We start from the raw sequence: 19656 nt of genomic DNA, 5'->3' as shown, positions 1-19656 counted from the left end.
ATATTTCAGAAGATACTTAGGAAAAACAGTCAAAATCAACTTTGAAAATGTCTAACATAACTAGTACTAACATGAGAGATATTCAGTAAATATTCCACCATGACAGGCAGATTTTCATAGCATGTTTAAGACACAGATAACTGCATGAGTGTTTACGGGAGTCTTTAAGTCAAATCATGTAGTTTATAGGTAGGTTTGACCAAAAATAATTTTGAAAAAAATAGAATAAACCTGAGTGAGTATTTCTTCCTTTAGTTTTGTATAATTTGTTGCATATAATTTAGAAAACACCATCAGTGTTTAAAAACAGACTCCAGGAAAGATGTTTTTAAGCTGGCTAATTTGTAGAATCTTTATACTTTGAGCATGATCACATCCATGCAGCCTTTAATCCTGCACATAACACTCTTGGTGGTCAGTAACTGTTATTGTCATCTTACGGAGAAATTCAGATCTTAAGAGGTTAAGATGATTATCCAAAGTTAAATAGCAAGGAAGTAATGGCTTTAGGAGTAGATTTAGAATCTAGGTCTTTGCTTTTGCTCCTGTGTATATTTCCACAGGCTTTCTGGATTGAGTCTCATATATCTTAGAGTAGGTGGTTAGCTTTCTGGTTGGGAACTTGTATTAAGTGGACAAAAATACCAATTCTTCAAGGAATTTTATAGACTTCTTCATTTTCTAAACCATTTGTCTGAAGGATTTCTCTTTGATGCTGGCTGAGAATGTTTCTGTAGAAACTGCTAGATTCTGATACAAAGAGCTAGTGAGCAGTATCATGGAACATAGTGACCATTTTAATTCAGGCCATAAGCAAGATGCTGTTCTGCTCTGAGTATCAATTTTTCATCCTTAAGCTGTAGTAATACCTGGTATACTGTTTTTATGAGATGACATCTCAGAGGATTTTGCATCTTTTACCATATAATAGATTTCAATATAGTATGTGGGCTGTGATTATAGCCAACAGGTAGATCCCGAGTAGATATGAAGAAAAATTCTCTGTTTAATTTCCTTTTAAGTATTCTTTGTTAAAATTTTAATTTATGAGAGAGAGAGAGAGAATGAATGAGTGAATAAATGAGAATGAATATAGGCATGACAAGGCCTCTGTCTACCTTAAATGAATTCCAGATGCATGTGCCACATTGTGCATCTGGTTTTACATGGATGCTGAGGAATTTAGCTTTGCAGACAAGCACCTTAACCACCAACCCATCTCTTCAGCCCCTTTTAAGTATTTTTTATTTGTTTGTATTTTTGAGGTAGGTTCTCACTCTAGCCCAGGCTAACCTGGAATTCACTATGTAGTCTCAGGGTGGCCTCAAACTCACAGTGATCCTCCTACCTCTGCCTCCCGAGTGCTGGGATTAAAGGCGTGTGCCACCACACCTGGCCCTTTTAAGTATTTTCATAGGCATTTTTTCTAGTTATTAATAGGAATTTAGGAGAAAGAATAGATTTTCTGTGCTATCAGGGCTGCTGGTTCTAGTTAGGCTGTGGGAATAGTGACTTGCTTTCTTTCTTTGTGCCTTCTCCTTCCACTGGTACCTCTTATTCTGTGTACCTGGACACATATCCTATGAATTTGGCCCACCAGCACTGAACATACTTTCTGAAACAAAAGTGGTACATGAAGTCTTATTTTCCAGTGCAAAAAATAGAATAGAATATTTTCCTCCAAAACATTCTGTCACATTTTAAGTACAAAATTGAATACATAAATGTATCAACAATCTGTTAATATCTACACCTATCCATTAGTTAGGTCTGTGCAAACCCATCTATACATCCAAATTTACCCATCAACATTGTTTGAATAAAAATATTTCTAAATGTATATTATTTTCATGTTATCAGCAAAAGGTTAGCAGTGGATATTTACAGGAACAGAAAAATTGCCTAGCATAAACCCTGTTGGTTTGTAATAGTTCTTCCTCTTATTTTTGGTATATATGTGATATGTGACGTGATGTGTGGTATATGCATGTGTGTATGCAGATGTGTGTGCTTCCATGAACATCCCATGGAGACCAGAGGAGAACATGGAGTATTCTTCATCTGTTGCATATCTGTGCATTTCCTTGAGGCAGAGTCTTTTGTCAACCCAAAGCTGTCAGTTTTTGGTCAGTGAGCCCCAGTAATTATGCAGACTCTGCCTTTTGCAGGACTGGTGTTATAAACATATGTGGTCACACCCAGTGTGTTTATATGGCTGTTAGGGAATCAAACTGGGCAAGTCTCAGGTTTCTCAGACCCTCATAATTGTGCAGCAAGTACTCATATTGCTGAGCATCCTCCCCAGTCCCTGTTGGTAAGATTTCTTAAAACACATTTCATTGGAATAATTAATAAATGAGCATACTAATACTAAAAATTCATGAGTTACAGGGAGATACTTTCTAAGGGTATAACATGGTAAGAGTTCAGATTTGGGTTTTAAATGCAAAGAAAAAACCTTTATTTTGTCTAATAGCATAGCATTTCCAAATCCTATTTTCTGTGGTGTGAAAATGATAGGATTTCTTACAGTTGCAAACTGGTGACTAAAAGGAGGAATGTAATTTTAAAAAATATTTATTTGAGAGAGGGAAAGAGGCACAGTGAGAATGAGAGCAAGCGAGTGAGCGAGTGAGAGAGAGAGGATGGGCATGCCAGGGTGTCCAGCCACTGCAAATGAACTCCAGATGCATGCGCCTCCTTGTGCATCTGGCTTACATGGGTCCTGGGGAATCAAACCGAGGTCCTTTAGCTTTGCAGGCAAATGCTTTAACTGCTAAGCTATCTCTCCTGCCCAGGAATCTATTTTTTAAAAATTTTTATTTACTTGCCTGGAGAAAGAATGATAATAAGGGAAAGAGAGAGAGAATGGGTACACCAGGGCCTCTATTCACTGCAAACGAACTCCAGATGTATGTGCCACTTTGTGCATCTGGCTTTATATGGACACTGTGCGATTGAATCTGGACTTTCTGGCTTTGCAAGCAAGCACCTTAAAAGCTGAGCCATCTCTGTAGCCCCAGAAATCTGATTTTTAATACATAGATTATCCCAATCAATGTGCATACATTTATTTAGAGAAATAGAAAATTGAAACTTGTCAGTTATAGAATATATATCACTGAATACATAAATGACCTGCTGATCAGGGGACCAAGTTACAACAGCTTTTTAATTCTAGGATGTCATCTAGCATACATGCCTCATCTAAACATTCCTATTCTAGGCACAGGACTTCATCAATGTCTGCTTCCCTAATTGGGAACACATACACGTAGACACATGGCTCATTTTCAGTTATACCTAATCTATTAATGACTTCACAGTAGCAATATAAAAGGTACTCAATCCTACATTTCCATATACTTCACCTTTGAAATGTGGACCCCAAAAAACATTCAGCTTTTAAAAACCAGTGAATTTGGTGACTTTCCCATACTCTTACATTCTAATGTAGTAAAGCAAAAAGCCCTCCCAGTTTGCTAACCACTGACAGTGGACTTGGTTCTGTTGAAGCTCTTTATAAGTCTGGTGTCAGAGTTTCATAATGATTTTTTCAGTGTTATGCGTGTACACAGTATGTGAGGAAATGATTTCCCTGTGTACCTATAAAGCTTCAAAAAGGCCAGGCATGTTCACTGGGGACAAAGGAACAGGTAGAGTGTCCCCAGAGCATGCCAGTAGAATGCAAGTTGCTGCTCAGCATCATCAGCGGATGGGTTTTCTATTAAGTTGTTGTACACTGTCACATTGTTCTTTAAGTAAGCTATGAGGTCATGGTACTATCAAAAGTATATTTAAAATGAGCTCTTCATTCACTAGAGGGGAAATTTGGGAGGAAGAGGGGATTGTTATTATGCTACATTGTCTATATTTATGGAAGTTATCAATAAAAAGTTACAGAGAAAGGAAGGCATTCTCAGGAAACTGAGACTGGAGAATCACCGCGAGATCAAGGCCAGCCTAGGCTACAACAGTGAGAACCCATTTCAACTAAAAATTTAATAAGTAAATCAATTGAGTTTAACTAACTCTTTCTGTGAAGTAGTGAGGGCTGGCCTCTTTGAGGAAGGAGTGCTCAAGTGGTTGGAGATGGCAGGGAGCAGAAAAGACATGTTTCTTTATGGCAAGTGAACTCTTAGAATACCTGCAACCTGCCACCTTCTAATGCCTTAAAGAACCCATGCATGAAGTCATTCATCTTGATACTGTGGACCTACTTTGGTAATGTCCTGGCTGTGTGGTGGCACACACCTTTAATCCCAGCACTAGGGAGGAAGAGGTAGGAGGATTTCTGTGAATTCAAGGCCAGCCTGAGACTACATAGTGAATTCTAGGTCAGCCTGGGCCAGAGTGAGACCCTACCTCGAACCCCCTCAAAATAAAAAATAAAAATAAATAAATAAACTAAGTGACCATCTCATAACCCAACATTCTCTCTTTTGACACAAATGAGGTGAGTTTGTCTTTGAGGTGATTCTCCATTACATAGACAATAGCTAAAACAGTATCCTCAGTGACATTGGCCATCTCATGCTCATAGGCAGGCACAATCTCTGCCTTCAAGTTTACCCTGATTAGGAAGCATTATTGTGTGGGAGCAGAGTTTCAAGTTATCATCATTTTGGGAATCCTTTGCCACAAACTGCTGAGCAATCAAGAACAGATTCTAAGGGTGGAAGTCCATGATCAAATTTCTTACAAATAGAAGAAAGCTTTTTCTTGCCCTTGGGTTTTCCAGGTTTGGTTGCAGAACCCCCTGTCCATGGCAAAGATCCAATACCTTCTGTGTATTATCCAAAATCTGACATGTCAGAGCAGCCAGGAGGAAACCACTGTGCGAATGAACATTATCCTGTGAGAAGTCATTGATTTTCAGGGTTACACTCTTCTTTGCTGAGCTCCAGCTACAACTGTAAGTTATATCACTGTTGCTTCATATTGTTCCCTAGCACCTCACTCAGGTTCTTCCTGTCCTCCCTCAGCTTGCTTACAAAGGTTGCCATTGTATTGTGTGTCTCAGGCTGACTACATTCTGTCCAGCCATCCCCTGGGAGCAACAACTTAAAATTAAACAGCTTGGGAAGATTTTCTAGATGACAAAATTTGGAGAAATTTGATTATTGGAGATTATAAGACTGAAAACTTGGGTTGGCAAATTCTTGGGAAATGTAGCCCAAACTGCTATCTATACCCCTGTTTCATAGCCCTTAGTTTTCAGCAGGTTGAGTTAATCTGAGGTCAGCTATGAGGACTTAATAGTTATTGGCAATATTTTTCAGGGTATTTTTTTTTTTGCATTTTCACAGAAGAGCCAGAAAATAGAAAAACTTCTCTAAGTCATGAATAGTTAAAATGATGGAATTTCAATGCTAGGATTATGAGAAAATGAGAATTACTCTTTATTACCACTTTCCTCACTAGACGTCTACTCTCTAAAAAATAAACTATCGGGTACTGGGGAAATGGCTTAGTGGTTATGGCATTTGCCTGCAATGCCTAAGGACCCAGGTTTGATTCCCCAGGACCCACATAAGCCAGATGCACAAGTGGGCGCATGCATCTGGGGTTCGTATGCAGTGGCTAGAGGCCTTGGTGTATCTATTCTTTCTTTGTCTCTTTCTCTCTCATAAATAAATAAATAAAAGTAAAAAAATAGATAAACTTATCAGTTGTCTTGGCAAAGGGGGATTATGACTGATTTCTTCCAGTATCCAGGTCATTTATACAGTCAGTTTTGGATGAAAAATGTTCTCAGCTGACCCTGGAGGGACACTGTAGCATTTGTGAGTCTATAATAAGCTCTATATACTCCCTTATAATTCTCAGTGAATATTGACTTTATGTATCATTTCATTTCATTGTCACCTTAGCTCATAATAAAGTAGTATAATTTCCAGCTTAGGAAATAAGGGCTGGGCCAGGGTGATTGTGAATTGCTTTGAAGTTGCTCTGTTGAAATGATAGAGCGGCATCTGAAGTCTAGACTCTGCTTTGTGCCTTTTTCCTTCCTCACTTCCCCTGTCTCTGCAGATGAACTCCTTTCTGAGCTCTCCATTAGTCAATTAATGATGCTTTTATACAAAAGCACCAAGAATGGATAAAAAATTGCTCAAGCCAGAAAGAGCCTGGATGGCTTGTGACAGGTGTTGCGTAGGTTGGTTGAAAAATAACTTAAGGATTGTCTCCCTGTGTGTGTTTGTTAATTCTTATGATACTTTTATAACTTAGAACTCCTTCTGGTGTCTTTGGTATATTACAGACTGATTTTTAGTTGTCAGGAAAGGGAATTTTTACTTTAAAACTTGGTTTCTTTAAAGCTTCTTATTTTTCTTTGTTCTTTGACATTTATTTATTGTCTAGTACTTAAAGTGACATCAGACTTAAGTTCCTATTAAGACTATTTTCTGCTAATCTATTTTCCCATCTCCCTTGAACGCTAATAAACCAAGCAGAGTCCTTCCATTTAAACTCATCTCTGAAGGTAGCAGATTATAATTTTACTTCATGTGTAAAAATTAGAGTAGGTCTCCCAGCTCAGCTTTTCCATCTCTGCCCCCAAATGGATATCTTCCCCAGAGACATGTTTATTTGTAATGCAGACTATTTTTGGTAATTGGAGCAGTGTGCCTTTCAATCTCCTGTCAAATATCATGTCTCTGCCTAGAGAGCTTCAAAGCCTGATCTAATGAGCCTATGAATTAGATTAGTGAGAAGTCATATTTCCAATTAAACACATATTAAAGGTATTTCACTAACCAACCTTTTTTTTTTTTTTTCCATTTGTGATTTTAAGGTGTCCTTAGATCCTAGATCATTCTTATTCTGGTTAAGAAAAGGTTTCAGGTTGAGCCACAGTACCTTGTTAGTTGGGGCCAAGTCATGTTTTCATCCATTTTACTAAGCAGTGAGGAGTGAGCTGAAGGCTACTGAAATGTTACTGTTAACAGGTACTTTACATATGTTACCTTACTGTGGGGCATGGTGGTGCACACCTTTAATCCCAGCACTCAGGAGGCAGAGGTACAAGGATCACTGTGAGTTCAAGGCCACCCTGAGACTACATAATGAGTTCCAGGTCAGCCTGGGTTACAGTGAGACCCTACCTTGAAAAAAAAAAACAAAACTAAAAATATATGTTACCTTACTAAATTTATCACTTTACATATGAGCAGTAGATTTACTAATTGCCCTCCATACAGCTACAAAGTGATGAATAAGGAATTGAATTTATATGTTGTAGTCATTTCCAATGTTGCTGGGATGAACATGCAAACAAACACAGTTTATGGGAGGGAGGGATTTATTTCAAGCTTACAGATCCAGGGGAAAGTTCCATCAATGGTGGAAGAAACTAGTTTCCATTCATAAATCCAATCAGAGAGACACCACCACCAATCAGCAAACACCAGAAAGCAGCAAGCACAAATTTGCAGCAAATAGGCCCCATAGAGCTCAAAACTATGTAGAGATCCGTCCCCCAACGTACCTTTGCGTTGTAATTTAGATCTGCCCCATAATGTACCTTTGGGCTAGATCCCAGGATTCACCCCCAGGGAAGCCTCCTTCAGCAAAGTGGCTGAATATCCATGTTATAAGCTTTAATAAGACATGTAAGTCTAGGGCTGGAGAGGTGGTTTAGCGGTTAAGTGCTTGCCTATGAAGCCTAAGGACCCTGGTTCAAGGCTCAATTCCTCAGGACTCACATTAGCCAGATGCACAAGGGTGCGCACACATCTGGAGTTCGTTTTCAGTGGCTGGAGGCCCTGGCACACCCATTCTCTCCCCCCCCCCCGCCTCTTTCTCTCTTTGTCTGTCATTCTCAAATAAATAAAAACAAGCAAACAAACAAAAAAAGACATGTAAGTCTACAGGGGACATATATTCAAACTACTACACTATGTTTCTTATACTTTATGACTGAGAACAGAGTATTTGTCACTGTGCATTTGGCTATGTGGGACCTGGAGATTTGAACACGAGTTTTTAGGCTTTGCAGGCAAGTGTCTTGACTACTAAGCCATTTCTGTAGCCCTCTTGACACTTTTGGCACTATTGAAGCCCAAATTTTAACTTTTAAGGAAGTTCAGTTTATCTGTTTTTGTCGCTTTGTTGTTTGTTTTTGTGTTTGTGTAAGATCACAAAGATTTATACCTTTTTTTTTTTTTCCCAGTGCTGAGGATTGAGCACATGCTAAGCAAGCAGTTTATTGCTGGGCTATATCCCTAGCCCTATACCTATATTTTCTTCTAAAACTTTCATAATTTTATTTCTTCCATTTGGGTCTTTGATCCATTTTGCCTTAATTTTTGTATGTGGTATGAAGTAGGAGTTCAGTTCATTCTTTACCATGTAGCTATTTTTCCAAGTACCTTTTACATTGTACTCAAAGTGAGCTGGGGGAAGGGAAGAAACAAAGAAGAATAAAGAAAAAAGGTATTAGCAATAGGAAAGTCAGGCATCCTTTGCCTATTTGGAGCTAGGGAAATATGTGCTTCTCTATAGCCTATAACTGGGAGATAATTTCTTAGAGTCAGAGCGTGGGAAGAGGAAAGAAGAAGACTTGAAACAGATCTTGTTTCTGCTTCTCAGAGAAGAAAGGGCTGAGTGTAGGTGTGGGAGCTCTTGTGTCCAGGCATCAGAACTTGGCAGAGAACTGAGAGCAGATGGAATGAGGATTTCACTGCCTGACTCAGACCTGCCTCCCCGAAACCAGCCACCGCTGGGTGTAGCTTGCATATCTATCAAAAGCTGTAAGATCCTGAGATTCCTCCATTTCTAGTAACAGAGAACTTGAACTTCCCAAGAGGAAGAGCTGGCCCAGTACTCCTGTAAGGAGCCAATAAGGTGTTTGACTATGGTTGTCCTCAGCAACTTGGGTGAAAGGGCTTTTCATAATGCTTAGACAGAAGCTAAATGACTGCCCCAACCCATGCTGCTTTAGAGGACTTTCACATGAGATTGGAGCTCCTCCAAGCTGCTTTTGTGCTCGGGAAATGAGAAATATGAAATGGAAGCTTCTGTGCATCCCAGTGATTGGCTTAGTGAAGTCAGCACATGGGGAAAAAGTAGGAAAGGCTTATATTATCAACTAAGAGGTAAGCAGCTTTCTAGAAGCTGCAGATTTTACTGCCAGTCACGATTATGGTGACTGGTGAAGATGAGCATGCTTTGGATTAGTTTGTGTCCTTGCCTTTAGCCCTCCCTTCCCCCTACACTTGCTAATCTAGGCTGGAGATGATACCAGACTTTCCCTTAAGTCCCTGATTTCACCATGGTCTTCTATTCAGGTGACCCTTTGACTGCCACTCTGCATCAAGTCTAGACATACTGGCTAATTTTGAAATTTATGTCTAGCCTTATGACTTATTTTCTTCCCCAGAATTTACTATCTGTGCCTAGAAAGCTTGTCTCTTCTCTATTACCCAACATTATACTGTTAATTTTTACTTGTACCTCTTACTCAAAACATTCCCCTTTTCTAGCTAAATCTTGCCTGTCCTATTAAGACTTACCTCTATTTCTTCTTCTTCTTCTTCTTCTTCTTTTTTTTTTTTTTAAAGGTAGGGACTCATTCTAGCCCAGGCTGACCTAGAATTCATTCTATAGTTTCAGGCTAGCCTCAAACTCACAGAAATCCTCTTACCTCTGCCTTCCAAGTGCTGGGGTTAAAGGTGTGCACCACTACGTCTGGCTCATTTCTCCCTCCTTTGAGCTATTATAAATCAGTGTCTTCTCTGTCAGACATTTAGAATAATTTCAAAATAACTTAGATTTTTTCATATTTAATTCATATATTAGTATTGGATGGAGCCTTTTGAAGTCGTAGAACTTATTCCCTTATCTCTGTATGTTAATTTAATTAAATAATTTATTTGTTTGATAGAGAGAGACAGACAGACAGACAGGAGACCAGGGCCTCCTGTCACTGCAAACATGCTCTAGACTTATGCACTACCCAGTGCTTCTGCCCTTACATTGAGTACTGGAGAATCAAACCCAAGCCATCAGGCTTTGTAAGGAAGTGCCCTTAACCAGTAAGCAGTCTCTCCAGCACTCTACAAGATATTTAAGATGCTGCATGGACATCTAAGTACATTTTGTTAAATAGCATTAAAGGTTTTATAATGATAAGCAATGTTTACACATTATGTTAGAGTTCACAAAGCACTTTCACATTCAAATTCTCCCCCAAATTGTGTAACAGAGCATTTTAAAGATGAAAAAAATGGAATCTCATGGAACTGAAATAATTTGTCCAGTGACTCACAGTTGGTCACTGATGTAGACAGGGCTAGAACCCAAAATTTTGAGTGTATTGACAAATGCTAGATTGCTTTGCAATTTCTTAAAATCTAGTTTTCCCTTGGGGATTTATAGTTATTGCTTAACATTGTGAAAATATTCCTGTAGCTCAATGAAAAGGTAACATTTTCTTATAACATAGGTATGAGACTTTCAAATGTTCAAACATAAGTAGATCTGAGGAAGGTATAGAGGGTTGAATGCCTCTTCCCCCTTATTCACGCCCATCCAGGACCTCAGAATGTGACCTTATGTTGAAATAGTGTCTTTGTGGAAATAACTGTCTAAGAAAATTGAGAGTGCATCATTCTGGATTGAAGGTAGGCCCTAAATCCAATGACTGATGCTCTTACCAAAGAGAAAACAGTAAGAAACTCTTTTCCTCACACGGAGGGAAGGCCACGCAAAGATGGCAACTGAAGCTGCAAAATAGGTTGCTACAAGTCAGAGGACAATGGAAAGGATTGTGGGCAGCCACCAAACATAGGAAGGAACAAGGGATGAATAGTCTGCTGCAGCCTACAAAGGGAAGGTATCCACAGTGTACCTCGATCTCAGATTTTCAGCCTCCCAAACTGTAGGAAAATAAATTTTACTTGTTACTCATTTTACAATTCAGTGGTGATGGGCCATTTCTGATGGATTGGCTAAAGTTGTGGGAGGTGGGTGAGTCAGTGGAGGGTCATGGGTCCCTTATAACTTTTCCTGAGGCTGTCTTTCAGCTTGTGTTGTCCCCCACACTTTCTCTATTTTCCACCTCCCACAGAGTTAATACCTTTTTAGATTCCTCTTCACTGACTCTCCTTATCTCCTGTATGAAAGTCTGTAGCAGTTTATCCATTTCAATTTTACTATACTCAATGCAGTTCTGCCTTTTATGATATGGTTCCTGCCTTGTTTGATGCCCAGGTATACTGTTCTCTTTCAGGTCTTTTGTTTTGTTCATTTTTTTTTTTGCCAGTGGTGAAAAAACTTGTAATAGTGTTTACTTGCATAGTTATTCCCTTACTATGACAGGTATAATATGCAGAATTTTTAGGTTTTTATTCAAAACTCTGTATGACTCAATTTTCCTTCCCAAAATACTATTATTTTCCATGTTATTATTAAGATCATCTTTGCCTCAACTAAAGAATAAGGAAAGAAATGACAGTTGGAAGAAATCATCACTTTAAGAATCAAGAGCAAATAAACATATCAATATAAATTGATCATCACCAAAAGCCTAAAGATTAATAGTCCTTATTTATATAAAGCATAAAAGTATGTAAATATCAACATTTCATCAGACTGTATCTATTTAGGGTAGATGTCTTGTATGCATCCAAAAAAATTTTCTCCAGTTTTCTGAGGCATAATTCACAATTTAATTATCTATGATTAAGATTAAGGCATCCTATACACTTAATGTTTTGATATAATATACATTGTGAAATAAACACCATAATCAAGCTAATTAACATATCTATCACCTCACAGTTATCATTTTCTTTTTACTAATTTTCATTAAGATCTACTATCTTAGCAAATTTCAAGGGTACACTATGGTATTGTTTTCAGGTTGGCAGAATTTAGGAATTTAAAAGACTTTATTGTTCCCTTGTTTTGGTTTCACTTCTCCTGAGGACCCTAGCCTTTCCACCCTTCCAGAGTCATGTCCAATGTAAAAAGAATATATCTGTGCTCTAAAACACTTCCCAAAAGTCAGGATGGGGGCTGGAGAGACAGCTCAGCAGCTTATATATTTGTCTGTAATGCCTGATGATCTAGGTTTGATTCCCCAGTACCCACATAAATGCCAGATGCACAGAGTAGCACATGCATCTGGAGTTCGTTTGCAGTGGCTAGAGGCCTTGGTGTACCCATGCTCTCCCTTTTGCCTCCCCTTTCTGTGTCTGTATCTCTTTGCTTGCAAGTTAAAAACAAATTAAATTTAAATTCAAGCCAGGTGTGGTGATGCATGCTTTTAATCCCAACACTTGGGAGGCAGAGGTAGGAAGGTAGCCGTGAGTTCAAGGCCACCCTGAGACTACAGAGTGAATTCCAGGTCATCCTGGACTAGAGTGAGACCTTACCTTGAAACCAAACAAATAAACAAACAAAAAAAATTAGATACAAACTGAGATTTGAAGCCCATCCCTAAATCAACCTCTATAATCAGAAGAATGTAATTCTCTAATTAAGCAAGGCATAAATCACATGCTCATCCCAGGCATTGGGGGTGAAATGGGCTCTGCCCAAAGCACAAGTAGAGAGGGGATGAACCTACGAAGGATGTCGACTGAGGTTCTGACTGCACAGCTGGGTACACAGAGGGGCCCTTTACTGAGAGAAGAAAACTGGAGAAGTCTGAAGAAGCATATTTTATGTGGAAATGATGAGTGTTTTTAGACATACTGTATTTGATGTGCCTATACAAGTAGAGAATGGCTGGGCAGTGAGGTATGTAGATTTGAACTTTAGGAGAATAGCAAGTTCAGGGCTGGCCTTAGCTACAGAGAAAGTTCAAGGCCAGCCTGGACAGCTCAGCAAAATCCCTGTATCAAAATGAAACTGGAAAAAAAAAAAAAACCCAAGGATAATGTATACAGCTCAGAATATTTACCTAATAGGGGAGAAGCCAGAAAAAAAATCTGGGTGTTGTGGCACCCGCCTGTAATTTTAAGGCTTGGGAAGCTAAGGCAGGAGGGTTGCCAAATTTGAGGTCAGCTTGGGCTACATAGCAAAACACTCTTAAAATGGTTTTTGTTGTTATGCTCTCTTTTTTTTTTTTACATGTGTATATGTATGTTTGTGCACTTGGTGTGTGTGCAGGTGTACACGTATGTGTGTGCACATAATACATGGAGATGAGAAGTTGACATCAGGTATCTCCCTAAATCAGTTCCTACCTTATCTTTTTTAGGCATGTGTGTCATGGCATATGTGTAGAGGTCAGAAGACAACCTTGGGTCCATCTCATCTTTTACCTTTTATTGTTCACTGCTGAATTTACCAGCATAGCTGTCCTATGAGCTTTCAGAGAATTCTCTGTTTTTTTCCTTCTGTCTAGGCACCCTGGGATTATAGATGCCTGCTAGAGTCTGGTTGTTCACAGGGTATGGGGATCCAAACTCAGGTACTCATACATTTGTGGCAAAAGGCACTTGCCTGCAAAGCCTAAGGACTCATGTTCTACTCTCCAGATCCCACGTTAGCCAGATGCACAAAGGTGAGGCAAGCATAAGGTTGCACATGCCCACTAGGTAGCTAAAATGTCTGGTGTTTGATTACAGTGGCTGATGTCCTGGCATTCCAGTTTTCTCTGTCTCTAAAATAAATAAATAAATAAATAAATAAAAATAATGGCTCCCAGAAGCACAAAGAGAGAACTGGGTGGAATTTGACTCTAAGTTAAGAAAAACCTAAACTCATTTATGGTTAGAAATAAAAACAGAGATTGAATCTGCAGCCTGTTGCAGTGAGGAAAGGTGTGCTGGTTGGCATCAGTAGAATGGGCATTTCCAGTTCCTTCTCTATTTATGAGAAGGTCATTCACTATCAGAGCCTGTTGTGCCTCACTCTTATATGTAAGTATGTTGTTAGTTGTTTAGGGGCTTTGCTTTCCACTGGGATATATGTTTCTACTGGCATATAATCGATAAAAATGGCGTACTGCTTGGAGGCTTTGCTGAGGATTCCATACCATATTATAATAGAAGTATGAAGCTATGCAAAAGTTTTGATAGAGGAGAGCCATGGTTAATTGTTTGTTTTGAAATGACTACCTTGGCTCAGCTTAGAGGAGACTTGAGTGGGAAAGGGGGAAGTGCATGATGGGAACTGACTAAAAGGCTTTTACAGAAGTCCAGGTGAGATTATGCTATCTTGGAAAAAGGTTGTGAAAGTGAATTTAAAAAAAGTTATCAGGACTTGATTGAAAGATAAAGGAGATGAAGATTAAAAGGATGCCAGCTGAGGTTCTGACTGTATAGCTGGGTGCAATGAAGTGCCTTTCACTGGGAGAAGAAAACTGGAAGAATCTGAAAGAACAGATTTTATGGGGAAATGATGAGTATTTTTTACACATGGTGTAGTTGATATGCCTATCCAGGTAGAAGACAACTGGGCAGTAATGGATGTAGGTTTGAACTTCAGGTAAATATATTTATTCCCTGACTGGCTCATATTGAGATAGAAAGAACAACTTAATTTGTTTTCTCATGACTACTTTCTCATTGTATGTACCAAGGTGCCAATCGTATGCCATAGTAATCTTAAGGAAAAAAGAATAGTAATTGATACTGTGAGTTTCCCTTAAGAGGAAGGTAACTTATTTAGTATTATTTAAATATTTTTATTTATTTGAGAGACAGAGACAGACGGAAAGGTAGTGAGTATGGGCATGCCAGGGCTTCCTGCAAATGTAAACAGACTCCAGATGCATGTGCCATTTGTTGCATCTGGCTTTACATCTGGCACTGAGAAATTGAAATCAGGCAATCAGGCTTCGCAAGCAAGTACCTTTAATCACTGAGTCATCTCTACCACCATTATTTAATATTTTAACAGAAGGGGTAGAAGAAACTGGGTGAAGATACAGAAAGTTGTGTAGATTAGATGGTAGGAAGTTGAAGATGTATCCATCTGGTGGCTTCTATTTTCTCTGTTAAGTAGGAGGGTAGGTCAATCACTAAGAAGGAGGAAGGATGATGGAAGGCATGCTATTTGAAGGAATTGAAAAGTATTTGAAATTACCATTGTCTTTCGATGGTGGGGTGGTGGGGTTGCAGGGCGGGGACCTAAGCCTGATTTGTTGTGAGTATGAAGGCCGTTGTGAGTGACAGTCTGCTCTATGTGTCAGTTGTTTCCTGGCATTTCAGCATGTTAGAGACACAGAAGGTGGATAGTTAATCTTACCACTGAGTTTGCAAACGGAGGACAAGAGAGCAAGGAAGTTTAGGCTATTAAATACTAGTTCATGGAGTTTTAAGTTGACTGGAGAGACAAGTGAGGAACCCAGAGAGTGATGGTCAAATATCAGGATACATCAAATTTCCCTGGAAGGTTTACAAACACAGGATTGCTTTCATTTGTAAAACAGGAAAATAATAATAATAAAAAAAACCTTTTACTGCCTTTATTATCTGGTTGTAATAGATATTAGGGGAGTAGCATGAACATATTTTGTTTGGTTTGATGAGAATAACTAATATGCTTTTTTCTCTAAGCATTCAGAAGCTTAACAAGGAATCAGGAAACCAAAGAAATCCCTGGTGCCTTTTAAAAATACAACAACCCTTGTGTCATACATTTTACTTTCCCAAGGGGATATTTGGAAATTCACCTTTTTAAAAAGTATGTAAGGCCTGGAGAGATGGCTTCGTAGTTAAGGCATTTGCCTGCAGTGCCTAATGACCTGGGTTTGATTCCCTAGTACTCATGTAAAGCTAGATGTACAAAGTGGTGAATGCATTTAGAGTTCATTTGCAGTGGCTAGAGACCCTGGTATACCCATTCTCTCTCTCTTTTCCTTCTCCTTTAATCTCTCTCTCTCTCTTTCACCTTGCAAATACTATATATATTTTTTTTCTTTTTTTTTTTTTCCTTGAGGTAAGGTCTCATTCTAGCCCAGCCTGACCTGGAGTTCACTATGGAGTCTCAGGATGGCCTCGAACTCACAGCAATCCTCCTACCTCTGCCTCCCGAGTGCTGGGATTAAAGGCGTGCACCACCACGCCCAGACACAATACAATATATATATTTTTTAAAGTATGTAAGAGCCAGGGAGATGGCCCAGTGGTTAAAAACACTTGCTTTGTAAGCCTGTTTACCTAAGTTCAAATCTCCAGCATCCATGTAAAGTCAGTTGTAAAGCGCCACATGTTATATTTCTACAGCAGTGGAAGATAGAACTAGGAGAATCCTGAGGGTAGCAGGGCCAGCTAGACTGGCCTTCCCAGGGACAAACAACAAGAGAACCTATCTCAAAAAAAAAAAAAAGGTTGAGGAGAGGACTAATACCTTTTGTTTGTCCTGTGATATCCATATGCGTGCACATGCATGCATGCGCGCGCGCGCGCACACACACACACACACACACACACACACACAATTTTTTAAAGTATGTAATTTTTTAAACTCTTTTAAAAGACTTCTTATTGATAAATTCCATGAACATAGACAATATACCATGATTATAATACCCTGCTACCACCCTCATTTTTCACCTCTGAAGTCCCCCCTTCCACTGAATCACTTCTTCTTTTTTTAAAAATAATTTTGTTTATTTGCAAGTAGAGAGAGAAGGGGGCATGCCAGAGCTAGTGCCACTGCAAATGAACTGCAGACATATATGCCACTTTTTTGCATTTGGCTTTTATGTGGGTACTGGGGAATCAAACCCAGGCCTTCAGGCTTTGAAAGCAAGGGACTTGGACCACCAAACCATCTGTCAAATGAATCTCTTATCTTTCTAATTAGTCGGTCTTTTGTTTTGTTTTGTTCTTTCGAGGTAGGGTCTCACTTTAGCCCAGGCGGACCTGGAATTCACTATGGAGTCTCAGGGTGACCATCCTCCTACCTCTGCCTCCTGAGTGCTGGGATTAAAGGTGTGCTCCACCACACCCGGCTGTCTTTTGTTTTGATGTCATCATTTTTTCCTCTTATTAGGCAGGTTTGTGTAGATAATATTAGCCACTGCAAGGCCATGAGTATCAAGGCTGCTTTGTGCTAGAAAACAGTATTATAAGAACTCCTCCCCTTCCCTTGGCTCTTACTTCTTTCTTCCACCTCTTCTTGAGACCTGGAGAGTGTGTGACAGGGAAGTCTCACTTAGTGGGGAACACTCTATTATCACTTCTTCTAGCACTCTGGTGAGCCTTGAATCATCCCAATGGTCAATATCATCTGAAAAGATAAGCTTCTTTAACCAAAAGTGACAGTGGCACAAATAAGTATTTAGAGCTTGATGGGCATGATATATCCACTTAGCCCGACAATAGTAGTAGTTTCTCTGCTAGGGCCTTTGACCTCCTCAGCCATAAGCTTTTGACTAGGTTTTCAGTACCTCCAGTCCAGTCAGAGAGCAGTTGGTTTCCCTCATAACAGATGTGCCACCATTGGCCTAGCTGACCAACCATAAAGCTTTCAGGGTCCACTGCTAATTGAGACCATTGATGATTTTTCTCCCTCAGCAAGCTGTGTAGGTCTTTCCAGCATTGTGACAGCTAGTCATAAGGGAGGATGATGGTCAGCTCAGCTCTAGCTTGATTTCTCAGGTTCTTGCAGCGCAAGCATGTGGAGTCTTTAGCAGTAGGATCTTACTATCTTGTTCCAATGGGCAACCAAAAGCCTTGGAAATACCTTGTAATGTTTGGGGACCATTAGAAGTCTCCCTGGCCAACAACTCATTGGAAGGTATCCCACCCCAGCACTATAGTTTCTGGGCACAACATTACCCACCTTCACTGGATACCTCTGCCAAACTATCTCTTTTTAAAAAACATATATATTATTAGCTATTGGAGAAGTAAGTTTTTATTTGGCTTCCTCATAACTCTCCTTCTCTCTTCCATCCTCTCCTCTAACTCCACCTAGACCATTTCATCTCCAGTAGTTTGAACTCTCTGGAGACTACTAGTCACTTATAAAGCCTTCATTTTAGTTGTAGAACCCAGTGATATCAAAAAATAAAGCTTATGATAATAACTAACATTTATTAAGCACTTACTGTTCACAAGTATGTAGTAGTTAAGACAATCTAAGGTTTTATATATATATTTGGTTTGTCAAGGTAGGGTCTCGCTATAGCCCAGGTTGACCTGGAATTTACTATGTAGTCTCAGGGTAGCCTTGAACTCACAACAATCTTCCTACCTCTGCTTGCCAAGTGCTGGGATTAAAGGTGTGCACCACCATGCCTGGCCATAGTGAACACTTTTTAATACAGTATTTCATTTAATTCTCTCATCAGTCTTTTGAAGTTATACACCATACACACACACATTTATAGAGGTTTGGAAAAAGGTACTATGCCTAAGTCGCACAGCTAGTAAATGATTGATCCATGCTCAAGCAGTTCCAGAACTCTGTCCATAACTGTTATCTTAGAACTACAGCAGTCAACATGGTCATGTCCAGTTTTGGTCACTGTATCAGCTGGTTTATGAATTTTATAGTTACAAAATTCCTAAGAATCTATGTCTGTCTTTTGAGTTCTTTGGAAGACAGAATTGACAGAGTTTTGGGTAATTACAGGTGAAGTTAGAGGCACTTGAGATTTAGTGAGTACACATTGACCTATCTTTCTCACTCATTGAACAAAAAAAAATTTTTTTTTAAGTAGTGAATGTCAGGTCATTGTGCTAGGTATATGGTGAGATTGGTTGAATGCTTTCTGATTTACCAAAACTTGGAAAAAGTTACATTGGAGCTCAAGGAAAAGTGTAGAGAAGTTGTGGAAAGAACATTAAAAAGTTGACAAGCTTGGGTTTTAGCCTAGTTATTGTAATACTATAAATAAATGGGTTGGAGATTATATAGAAAATGGTATAGTAAATCACTACAAGTAGCTGTCATCATGGTTTGGAACCTATTTTATTTTGTAGCCTTTTCTTTTGATGTTTCTCCTGTGTCATCCTTCTCTTTTGTCTCTTCACATATCCATCAAGTAATGCATTACATTGTGTGTTACAACTCTGGCTAGATGGTTGATAGTTTTAGAAGCATGTTTGTGTCCAGAGGAGTGGAAAGGCAGAAACTGGCAGGAGCTGGAATCAGTACCCTGGAGAGCGCTCAGGAAGCTTATAATAGTGCAGTACAAGCCCAACTCAGGAGTATGAGTCTCTCCATGAATCTGCATCCACCAGACTCCTGTCTCCATGTCCCTGTTCACCATATTCATTGCCTGGTGAATGTAGTGGTAAGCAATGAGAAACCCTCAAACAAGGTAGAAGGCAAAGACTGACACTTGATGTTGACCTCTGACCTCCATATGCTGTGACACATGAACACACACACTCTCTGTATATTGCTAGGGATCAGACCCAGGGCTTTGTGCGTGCTAGGCAGTCTACCACTGAGAGGCATCCCTAGCTTGTGTTCTGGATTAACCAAACTTTAAAATGACTTGGTAAAACTCCAACAAAGGGACAGTGACTTTAGATCCTCTTGGTGGCTTTCAGCAGAGAGGAAATAGGAGCATAGGATATCTGCTCAGAGGTGAGTTGCTATATTCTGTATCTCTCAGGAACATACAAAAGTATATTTTTCTTCAGAGCTAGTTCTGCATGGTAACAGTCTATACTTCAAATTGCTACTATTCCAATAGTTTTACAGTGCAGAGGAATCCCTAAATACCAGGGTTAAAGA

At 39.3% G+C, this 19656-nt stretch overlaps 1 protein-coding gene and 1 pseudogene across 1 annotated transcript in view; one reads left to right on the top strand and one right to left on the bottom strand.

Annotated features, from left to right (window-relative positions):
- The window catches only part of Syn2 (synapsin II), a 151317-nt gene that overhangs the window by 18115 nt on the left and 113546 nt on the right, over window positions 1–19656 (top strand). The gene's annotated exons all lie outside the window — the stretch shown is intronic.
- Window positions 3442–5006, bottom strand: LOC105944976 (annotated as a pseudogene).

The sequence above is a fragment of the Jaculus jaculus genome, chromosome 14 (assembly GCF_020740685.1).
Source record: "Jaculus jaculus isolate mJacJac1 chromosome 14, mJacJac1.mat.Y.cur, whole genome shotgun sequence".
NCBI lineage: Eukaryota > Metazoa > Chordata > Mammalia > Rodentia > Dipodidae > Jaculus > Jaculus jaculus.
Note: the sequence above shows the minus strand (reverse complement) of the source record. Positions and strands in the feature narration are given on the sequence as shown.